Raw genomic sequence first — 11,698 nt, 5'->3', positions numbered from 1 at the left:
CAACCACATGAAAAATGTGTAAAGCCTTAAACATATCCAACGTTTAATTGAAGTTTTGTGTCATTTCTGGTAGACGAATAAAATACAAAGTGCTGCCAAGTTTAAAATTTTCTTTATTCTTCAACCAGTCAGAAACATGATACAATTGGTCTGTTCCTTTACTTTTGAAAGTGGTAAAACCGGCAAAAGTAGCAAAAGTTGTAAACTGCTCCCATATGAATTGTATGGTGTATGAAGTAAAGGAACGCTTTTCGAGTAAAAAGTGGTAAAACTTGAAGATTCTTGCACGTAAGGGAACAGAGCTAATAAGAAGGTAGCATTATCAGCCCAGCTGATGGTAACATAATGTGTCAATTGCATTGAATTTATGTCAAATTTTGACATCTTATGTTACTAAAAACGGCAGTTGCTGCTACCTTCTTATTGTATCATGGCCAGAAATGAAAAAAAGCTAGTCCGTGTTTAGACACAAATTTCTCGGGAAAGTAAATTCAGTTTTTAGGCAATAGGGGGTAGGAAAGAGTATTGAGGAGCTCTTTCCTCTCCGCTCTCTCCCAAAAAACTCAATTTACTTTCCCGAGAAATTTGTGTGTCTAAACACAGACCTATTCAAACGTTGGATGTGTTTTCAGCTTAAGTGATGCCAAATTGTTCTAGAAGTTTCCATGTGATTGTTGTAACGCGACACTCAACGGAATGTATGTGCCGAGGCCGAAAGCTGGAACAGTTGCATGTGAAAGCAATTTTTGGCAGTTCTTTGGTATTTTTTTCTTTGATTCGTTATTGGCATTATTTTTATTGGTCTCTATTTTGACTGTCATTCTTTGATATAATTGGTCTGTTCCAGAACTGCAAGAATCTACTAATTTTTACTATTTTTTCCGATAACATAAAGGAAAAAATGTTATCGTAGTAAAAAATAGTAGCTTCTTGCAGGTTCTGGAACAGAGCAAATATTGGCACCATTTTTCCTAGCCAATTTAAAATCGATATATTAGTAATCGAATGGTTTCTCATCACTACTGTTTTCGACAATGAAAAAAATCCAAAGAAGAACCAGAAAAATAGTACTACAACAAAAATTAATATTAAAAATGGTTGTGAAAAACTAAAAACACAAGATCAAATAAAAGAATCCGGGACGGTAACGAAAAACTATAAGTCTTGGATCGGTATTTGCAAATAATTTTGTTAAGAGGTGGGAAAATACGAAGAAATTAAGTATTTTTGTTGTTGTTTTTTTTAACTTTTGCAAAGATTTTGTAAAAGATATCGAAGTCAGTCGAGCTAATTGTCATCGGCGATGTCTTTTGGTTTTGCCATATTTTTAGTCGGTGTAGTATGCAAAATTGACGTCCTTCAAGAAAATGTTGGAAATATTTAACTCCTGAGTATGCCGCCAAAAGTTCGCGATCTTGCGTCTCAGATAATCCGAGAGGTTTCCATTCACCATCTATTAGTTGTTGGAGAACAGCTCTCCCATATCAGACGCGTCTACCATTAACGATGTTTCGGCGGATTCAACAGCAAGCTGGTTCTTGCATTCTTCAAACGATTTTATTTTTCGTCGAAGACCAATGTTGCAATTTACAACTTTTGTTCTATACGTTCGTATCTTTGTATTATTTGCTGCATACAACACAAATGATTTCCGTGGACACTTTTTATCTTCACTCGTCGGTGGTATAACTGAAATGTCGGCCCCAGTATCTATAAGGTACCTGTACTTCGACTTTGTATCTTGAATGAACAGGCGACTTATCTATAGGCCACTCTTTTCCGAAGGTTTGAAGGAGCAGGGCGACCGACATTTTGTAGCCTTCTTGCCAAACTTGAAACGGTACCAGCATATGGAAGATCTTGTCCGGGAATTGCTTTTTGAGCGGACATAATTTGTTCTGTTTCTACTATTCCCTTTTACTGTCAAACTATCGACCTTTTTTAAAAGTTCAGATACTTGCCTTTCAAGAAATTGCAATCGATCGATGTCGCTTGTTGAAACCACGTTGACTACACCAATAGCATCCGATTGGTCATGGATTTTATCCGCCATCATTGCTAATTTATCAATTCTATCTTCGCTCACCGACAATATAGCTCTTGTTGTTTGAGGTAGGCGTTGAATCCATAATGTCTTTAAAAGCTCTTCAGACACTTTTCCGCTGGCCAATTCTCGCATTTCTCTCAACAATCCGGAGGGCTTTTTGTCACCAATACATACGTTTTCCAATAATTGCCGTAGCCTCTTTTCTTCCGATTCCATAAATTAGTTCAGCAATGTCTTCTTGAGCGTCTCATATTTGTCCTTCACTGGGTGATTCTTCAAAACATGGCTCACGTGACTTAGGATATTGCTTTCCATGGACCCAACTAGCGTGTGGAATTTTGTTTCGTCGCAAGATATTCCTGCCGTTACAAATTGGGATTCCAATTGGATAAACAAACCATAGCTTTGGATTTTGTAGCCAAAATGGAGGAACGCGTTCAGCAACTCGGGATATTTCCATCGAATTCTTTTCGGTTGACATATTTGAAAAAATTTGAATTTCTTCCGTTCGGGGTCACCAGTGTAGTATGGATACGAGTGTTCTTTTCAATTTCACATACAAAACTAAATTTTATTTTATGAACATATTTTTGTTTAAATTTTTCACATAGGAATATTTTTTATTTTTGATAGCACACAGGTATCTTAGGTTAAACGGGTAGTGCAAGTCTATTTAACAGGTCACATCATAAAGTCGTAAATAGTACCACACAACCATATTTTGATCCAAAATCCTTCAAGTTGGCAAAGCTTTTGTTTACGTTTTCATGCGATTAATTTACATTATCATAATTTCGGGACAAGTCGGGTTTAAAAGTGCTTTGAAACGGTTATAATTCGGACCGACGGGGAAATTATTGAATTTTCGTAACAACAAGTTCTATCTATGGTAAAAATGTAAGACTGATCCAATGTTCATATCTAACTGAGAATCTTCCAATTTTCCTTAAATTTAAGTTTCGTTAAAATAGTCGATCTTTGACCGGTTAAACATATGTATTTTTGGAACTTACTTTGTCTCTGGAAGTATGGACTTCCCCCAGGACAATAAGACCTATGATGTCAAAAATTCAAAGCAATCAGGATGTCGCGACAAAACCCGACTTAATACACAGTGATCAGAACTTTCAAAACAGCATAACGATGACTTAGTACAAAGATGGTAACTCAATTTTCAATAAAAAAATAATACAACAAAAATAAATAAAACGGATTAACCCAGTGGGTTTGGATTTCAAATGTCAATTCCACAGCACAAACGTCAAATAAATCCTTTCGAAGTGGGTTAACCCGGCAAAAAAAAAAACTCTAGGGTAACCGTATTATTACCAATAATCGTGTATCATGGTTTCTTTTTTAAGAAAACTACACGTTTTTTAGTAAATCACTTTTTCACTGTTTTTACAAAAGCGTTTTGCGGTGCCCACTCCAGCTCGAATACGGCTGGTCCGATCTTCTTTAAACGAGAGAATTTTAACAACTTTCGATTTTTAACAAAAAGTGAGCTGCTTATTGGCAATTATTCGGTTATTTTTTCATGCAATTTTTTCAATTATTCTGGTTAGTAGGTTTTATCACTTTGAAATGTCGACATATTGACGACGAGGTTAAGTTCAATTAACATACGACAGAACTCATTAATGTGATAGAAGTCTCCTCTTGTCCACTCTGGCACGATAATACTAAAAAATGAGTTAAATCACCATCCTTGGTACCCGGTTTATGATTAATCGGATAGTAGAACCTTTAACATGACTTGATATGCTGTTAATTTTTTATTGAAAAGAACTAAACTAATTAATTTGGGCTTGCATTTTTAATGTTATCACTTATATTTATTCATAAAACTTGATAAATCTTGTAGATTTATATAAAACACATGTTTTTAATTGTTTTTATTTCATCAGGCGATTCCACGGAACATCAAAAATTCATTAATCCAATTCACACACTATTGACCATATTTATGTGATTGAGAGTGAGAATATAATACCGTTAGTCGAGTAAAGCATACAAAAACAGGTACAAGATATCAATAGGAACAAAGGAGAATTAAAATATGATTCTTCCTCTTCTTTTTATTGAAATGCCATGAGTTCCAAGGGAAATATACTTCGATTACTACAATAAAAGTTTGTCAATGGGGAAAATTAATTAAGAGGAGTAGCTAACACTGTTCTACAGCAGTGATTCATAACTACATTTAAGGAATTAATGTGAGTGGTACATTATTATGTATGCTTTTTATATTACTAATAAGTTTATTGGTTTATAGCTTGTTATAGAAAAACTTACCATTGAAAACAATGTAAACATAGCGCCGGGAGTTGTAAGCGAAAAACAACACAACAAACTTGTTGTTCCACAGTCGATAGGTAAGTACATATTTATTTATATTATCGCCCCAAGATAGTTGGGTCAACAATCCGATAAAAGACTTCAGTATTGGGATTTGGATCTGTTCAAAGAAGAGATGTGGGCCCTAAATATATCCCTGTGGTAAACCGTCTGAAACATTGCATATATTGGAACTATTTCCATTACTGAAAACTATATGAAAGTGAGAATAAAGAAAAGAGCATTTAACGATTTTGACAGCATAACATCGTAAAAAAAAAAAAAATACTTGATACCATGGTGCATTTCATTCAATGCATAGCAATTCAACCCTACACTTATGCCCCCTTCCTTACTTACTCAACCTATGCGATTTTGACTTTTTGATATCAAATGATTACAATTTTTGTGTTTTATTACTGCAACCACTTATTAACTGAATATGTTGATGCAATTCCCTAAATATTAATAAAATATATTCTCGTACCTCATTCACACCTCATTCAGGAGAAACGGCGGAAGCTAGGATCTTGAAATTTTGGGTGCAGGTTAGTCTTGGTGCGTAGGTGGTCTTATGGCTGGTTTTGTGAAAATTCGCACTAGAAAGTACGAAAAGTACTTAAGTCTACTAAAAATGGTATTATTTGAGTGACTGACGGGTAATCATCACCAAGGCTAAACAGCTGAATCTAGAATCTTGAAATTATTAGTGAGGGTTCCTATGAAATGTAGGGGTGTGATAAAGCTGATTTTTTGGAAATTCGTAACAAAAAAGTACTAAAATGCACCAATCCGACGGCAGCGTAACCACACAATATCCGTGTTTCGGACATATGTTTGTATTTGTATCGTTTTTCTGTGTTGGGAGCAGCATATCCCGGAATGCCTGCTGCGGATTCTTTCACCTTATCTACTGCACAACCAAATCTACCCAACTTACTCCAGTGTATCTGTGGTCACATCCCACCGAAGCAGCCACGTTTCTTGAACTGGAGATTGACCCAGAGCCAGATTATGCAGAAAACGAATATACAAACATTGTATAAAACACTGTTAGAACAACAACTAAAATGTATAAAAAATTACACCTTTGGTGTTAGACGAACGAGTAGACCTAAAATTCTGAAATTTGGCACTGATGGAGTGCAGGATAGTTGTATTAGGGATTTTTCGAAATTCGAACGGGTGCCGCCCTGATGCAATGGCAACATCAAAATTTGTCAACGGCGGCAAAATGTTGGCGGCATTTCCTGAGTATTTCAGCCATGTAAAACTTCTCTGCAAGTGGTGTCTTAGGACAAGCCGTTCGGACTCTGCGCGAAACTGTATGTCCCATATCATTGAGCAAATATGAATCGGGGTGCACTCATTGAAATGCGAAAAGTCTCCCTTGTCCCTTCCGGGATGTTTATGGAAAAATTATTATATTAGTAAAAGCTACCAACAATTGATAACCATTTGGTATTATGTGAACGAATAAAGTTAAAATCTTCAAACTTGTTATGCTATATCGGTTAAGATGTATACGAAAAGTACTAAATGGTACCAAATTTAGTACTATTTGGCATTGAGTGAACGGATAAAAGTGGAATAATAACATTTTTTATCTACGTCACTGATTATGTGTATAGTTGAGGTAAGGAGGTGGTTATAGCGTGGGCTATAAACGCACGAAAGTTGTGGGTGTGCTGGAACTCTAAAATTGTGGTTGCTGTGTAGTGTTGAGATATGGAGATGGTTTTAAGGGGTCGATCATCGATAACAATTATCGTTGAGTGGCGTTGCCAGTTGTCAAAATTGATCCACGTATGGCAACTCTCAACTGAAGTTGCGAATCTCAGTTGACGAAGCGGCTGTTTTTCATTTTTGAAGAAACAAGAAGTAAAATAGAAGGAAAAATAAACATTTTGTTAACAATTATTGATTCTTTGCATCATTAATTAATTTTGTGTATCAATAGGGTGAAAATAACGACAAAGCAACAGTTCGAAATATTAATTGATAAACTGAGTGAAAATCCAAACTTAGCCTGAGGAGTTCGGGAGTTTTGGTGAAACCAAAGCCACAGCGGATGAAGCGTGGAGGTCCATTTCGGACAGTTTAAATAGCCATGAACTTCCAACACGAACACCTGAAGAGTGGCAGAGCCTGGATTCACTTTAAAGCAAAGTTGAAAAAGAAAATGCCTCAAAATAAAATAAACTTAAACGACGCTGGTGGTGGTCCATCACAATAAGTGAATTTATCGCCTTTGGAGCGGACAGCAGCAAATCTTTTGCAAATGAATTTGGTGACAAATACAGTAGGTTCAGTTTAAGTACAAATGACGAACATCCTCCTTTGGACCCATAATGTATAATGTGCACATGTGCTCCATCTATATAGCCAACTACACCAGGGAATTTCGTTTTTGAATAAAAATGGTTTATATTTTGCCTTTTTTCCTCCTCTGTCAACTTCGAAACACACAATTTGTCCTCTATCAAGTGGACAATTTCCTTCAATACTCTCGACAATGTAGATTGAGCCATGCAATTGTTGAAACCATTGCCATGGGAATTTTGGAAACTTCCGTCCTCAAAGAATCGCAACGCTGCGCACACTTTTAAAAGTGGGGGTATTGCTGTTGATCTGTAACTTACTTTGAAGTCATCCTTTAACGTTTCCACAACGTAAACTACGGCATCCTTTGGCAATCGAAAATACGCCTTAAACCTGAAATAATTTACTGATTATACAGATCTTTCCACATGATCATCAGCTTACAGTGCAGATGGCAATTCCAATGGATTCGACTTGTCCCTCAAATTTCTTCTAATAGATGCAATGTCCTGTACATTTTCTTCATCATCAAAAAATAATTCCACCGAACTTATCATTTTTGGGACAGCAAATAAAACTTGACGATCCGAAGATTCAATGGGCAGGTTATATTCCAATCTTGGGTTGTTTTCCAAATTTGCTCGAAAACTCAGCCAAAATATTAAAATATTGTCCAGAATACACAAAAGAGTTATCCAAAGCGCAATTATTTTTAAAATGTTTTTTTTTTTTGCGAATAGAGGTCACAAGTTTGTAAAAACAATGATCGATAACATGTTTATCGACCACCCAGTTGAGTTGACATTAATGGTACAACATTTCGTCTCAGTCGCGCAGACAACTGACAACGCAACTCATGTTTAGTGGCAATACAAGATAGACCCATAAGTAATATAAACAAGCCAATATGGCCAATATCTTATATTAACAATATACAAGTTCAAATAAAATTAACAACCACAACAAAAAATAGCAATTAAAAACTAAAATTAATTACCTATCATATAAAACTGGAATTCTAAAACTTTTAGAGTGCGAAGGATTGAGTTTGTGTGAAGTTAACAGACTGAAAATTGTATTTAGGTCACTGTTGGTGTGTTGAATTGTACCAGGCAGATAGTTTGTGGGCAGGAAATCTGAAATGTAGTATTAAGGTCACTGTTGGCGTTATGATAAGGAGGTTGTGTTGAAAATGCGTACTTACAATTGCATATTCTGACAATGCAGTGTGATAGATGACTAAAATGTATTGGAATTTTAAGGCCGAGGACTTTTCACAGCAATTCGATTTTATTGAACGACAAGTAAATTAAAATATATATTTTCAAAATTAAAATATATTTTCCTATTAATGCCAACTAGAACATAATATATATATATATATATATATATATATATATATATATATGTATGTATATAAGCAAATGTTGTTAGTTACTACGCTTGAAACTCAAGAACCGCTGAACTGATTTTCGAAATTCGCACCATGGCAGAAAAGGATAAAACCTAAAAAATCGCGAAAAACTTGCAAAAACATGTTGAAGAAACTCAATTCCCCAAACATTATTTTGAAGCTTTTATTGTTGATTTACTACGTCTTTGCACTTTTTATCAATTTTTAGCAGTCTGTATATGCACAGACAGTATGTGACAGTTTAAATTTCAGTTTTGTCAATATTTTAATGTTCTAAATAATTATTTTATTTACTATATTAAATTTGAAGTACGTCATTTAAGGATATGTATATATTGTATATTTAAGGATATTAAGGATTTTTCAACCCACGGGAATGACATAGACCCACGGAAATGATATTTAAATATTAAATTTTGTAAGATTCATTTGTTATTTCATTGTTTTAATTATCTACAACCTTGACTTTGAAATCGGTCTATTTGGATATCTCCCAAATACAATTTAACATATTCACAGTGGTGTAGGGTATCATATAGTTGGGCCCGGACGACATGAACCTTTCCTTATTGACTATTTATTTTTCCTCTGCATTTCAACTTTTTCTTTATGGTTCAAAGTTGTATTTGATGGTTTGTTTAAAAATCCTATGATAAATTTATTTAATAATTATCATAGATTAAATAATCTCAAATATACATTAATTATACCCACGGTAATGAGTCCACGGTAATGATGGAAAAGTGACTATTCTTGGATTTAAATGTGGAAATCTTCAAAATTTGTTACAAAATATAATATAATTCAATGAAGGCTTTAGAAAACAATACACCATTACCATAAATTTGGAAAGTTTTATATAGACAGCGGAATCCTATGCAAATGCATATATGGTTAGGATGGTCGTAGAGAAAATCTGATTAGACAGAAACTAGTTTTATCACAAAATAAAACGAGCCCAGACATTTTTGCATATTTTGCATATCGTGCATATTTTGACATATTTCTACCTATTTGCATAAAATGAGCATATGCAAAACCATATGAAAAAATCACACCGAAATGGCTGAAATGTGGTATTACGTCTTCGTTAGGGGTATGAAACTTTACACCTGAAATTTGTCCGCATGGGTCCACGTCTTCATATCGCCCCCATAGAACGGTACCTCCCGGTTTTCGGTATTTTGAAAGTTGTAGCCTCAATATCGCACCGAAATGATTGACATTTGGTATTTAGTCTTCGTTGGGGGTATAAAACATTCCACCTAAAATTTCTCGGCATAGATTCACGTCTTCATATAGCCCCCATAGAAACGTACCTCCGGATTTTTAGTATTTTATAGGTTGTGGCCTCAATATCCCTCCGACATAGCTGAAATTTGGTATTAAGTCTTCCTTGGGGGTATAAAACATTCCACCTGAAATTTCTCGGTATGAGTTCACGTCTTCATATAGCGCCCATTGAACGGTACCTCCGGATTTCTGGTATTTTGAAGGTTGTGGCCTCAATATCCCTCCGAAATGGCTGAAATTTGGTATTAAGTCTTCCTTGGGGGTATAAAATATTCCACCTGAAATTTCTCGATATGGGTTCACGTCTTCATATAGCCCCCATTGAACGGTACATCCGGAATTCTAGTATTTTGAAGGTTGTGGCCTCAATATCTCGCCAAAATGGCTGAAATTTGGTATTAAGTCTTCCTTGGGGGTATAAAATATTCCACCTAAAATTTGTCGGTTTAGATTCAGGCCTTCATATAGCCCCCATAGAACGATACCTCCCGATTTTCGGTATTTTGAAGGTTGAGGCTGTGGTTATACATATCTCTATTTTATTGACTTGTCTGAAAAGAATTTTAAACAGGAACATTGTACATACAAACATTTTTGTACCTTTTATTGAAATATTTTTGCATAAGAAAATATGTAAAATGCATAAATTTTGCATATGCAAAAATTTATGCATTTTGCATATGTCATATGTTTCGGTTGCAATTGAATCAGAAGCCAAAAATATGCCTAGTCCCAAAATTTGACATGAATCGGGCCAAAAATAGGGGTTGCATAAAATTCCGCTGTCCAAAGTATGTCATGGGTTTAAGATTATTCAGTATTAAAATTGTTGATTTTTTTTAATCCGCTAAATTGGTGGATTTAATGTTGTTTTGGAGATTGTTTTGTTTCCCCAAGGCTATTTTGGCATCATAGCATAATCGGGAGCTCTGTTCATGTAATTTTGTACTAACAGCATAAAACAATTCTTACCGGCGCATTGGCTTGATTTTTACACTCTAAATATTTTTAGCCACTTTCTCCATACAAGTGGATCCACTGTGCACGGGATTGAAAAAAATTCAGAAACATGCACAAAAACACTAAACAATTTAACAGTTCTAAAACAACTGACTATATTTTTCACTTCTGTCCATTATCTTTAAAACTAACGGGAATTGTCGCTACATTAACAGATTACATATAAACAAAAAACCGGGTTAAAGTTTTTTTTTTAATAAACACATTGGCCCACGGGAATGACAAAAATAATAAGGGCATGGGTAAAATGTCTCAAAATCATAATTTAAAAAATAAAATTATATTTATGAAATTAAAATAGATTTTTGTCATTCTTCTAGAATAACTCTGCTTGAGGATTTTTGAATCCTTTTATGAAACTGAAACGAGTTCATTGTTGTGAACATAGCAAGTAGACTTATATCTTGCTTCAAATTTGGTTCTAGATATTTCTAGTTTGTCTTTCATGAGCAGGAATCCGGACAGAGTATGTAGCCTTTGTGTAGAATAATGCCAAGGAATGCTAAATATCATTTTGAGCAGTTCGTTTTGGACAACTTGTAGTTTCTTTACATGGCTGTATGCTACAGATGAGAACAGTGGAGTACAATAAAAAATTATGGACAGGAATATGGATTTAAGAATATGGATTTAAGCATTCCACTCAATGTTGTGATTTAAGAAACAAAGAGGATTTTGAGGTAGGAAACATGATTTACGCTTTCGCGAAAAATAAATGGATTGAGTTTTCTCAGGATTTACTAGAATTTTCCATTTATTAAAATATTCATTCAGTTTGATTAGTCCTTCCTGAAGATGCTTTGAGATTATATTAGAATGTGTTCCGGAACATATTATTGCTGTATCGTCAGCAAAGACAGATACATTACAAAAATTAACGGCGGGGATATCAGCAGAGTATATTTTGTATAATATGGGCGACAAACGTGATCCTTGAGAACATCCATTTGGTATATATACCTGTCTAGATTTAGTGTTTCCGATGTGAATACGGAAACATCCATTTTTTATGTAACTATTTATAATTTTTGTAATCTGTAGAGGAAAACCAAACTTTTGCGTCTTGAAGATTAACCCATTATGTCACACTCCGTCAAATGCCGCCTTTATATCTAAGAGCACCATACCCGTAGATAATGAATCATTAAAATTATTTTTCTCCATTTTCGTAATCTTCACTAGAGGGTGACAGGTGTTGGGTTGCCTTCGGAAACCATATTGTTGTTGAGGTAATATATTGTTACACTCTATGAAATAATTAATCT

The 11,698-nt window shown here is 34.7% G+C and overlaps 1 protein-coding gene across 12 annotated transcripts in view; it reads left to right on the top strand.

Moving 5' to 3' along the window:
- The first annotated feature begins 979 nt into the window (after positions 1-979).
- enc (R3H domain containing protein encore) overlaps positions 980-11,698 on the top strand; it is a 107,566-nt gene continuing 96,847 nt past the window's right edge. For 4 of the 12 annotated variants that reach the window (XM_073985556.1, XM_073985539.1, XM_073985546.1 and 1 more), the window contains exons 1-3: positions 980-1,198; positions 3,955-4,263; positions 4,323-4,422. The gene's annotated coding sequence lies outside the window, so the exon portion shown is untranslated. Of the gene's footprint in view, positions 1,199-1,305; positions 1,718-3,954; positions 4,264-4,322; positions 4,423-11,698 lie in introns of those variants that run through there. The other 8 variants (XM_073985560.1, XM_073985548.1, XM_073985533.1 and 5 more) reach the window with 4 other exon arrangements.

Source organism: Musca autumnalis, unplaced genomic scaffold (assembly GCF_047663935.1).
Source record: "Musca autumnalis isolate F117 unplaced genomic scaffold, ASM4766393v1 scaffold_4, whole genome shotgun sequence".
NCBI lineage: Eukaryota > Metazoa > Arthropoda > Insecta > Diptera > Muscidae > Musca > Musca autumnalis.
Note: the sequence above shows the minus strand (reverse complement) of the source record. Positions and strands in the feature narration are given on the sequence as shown.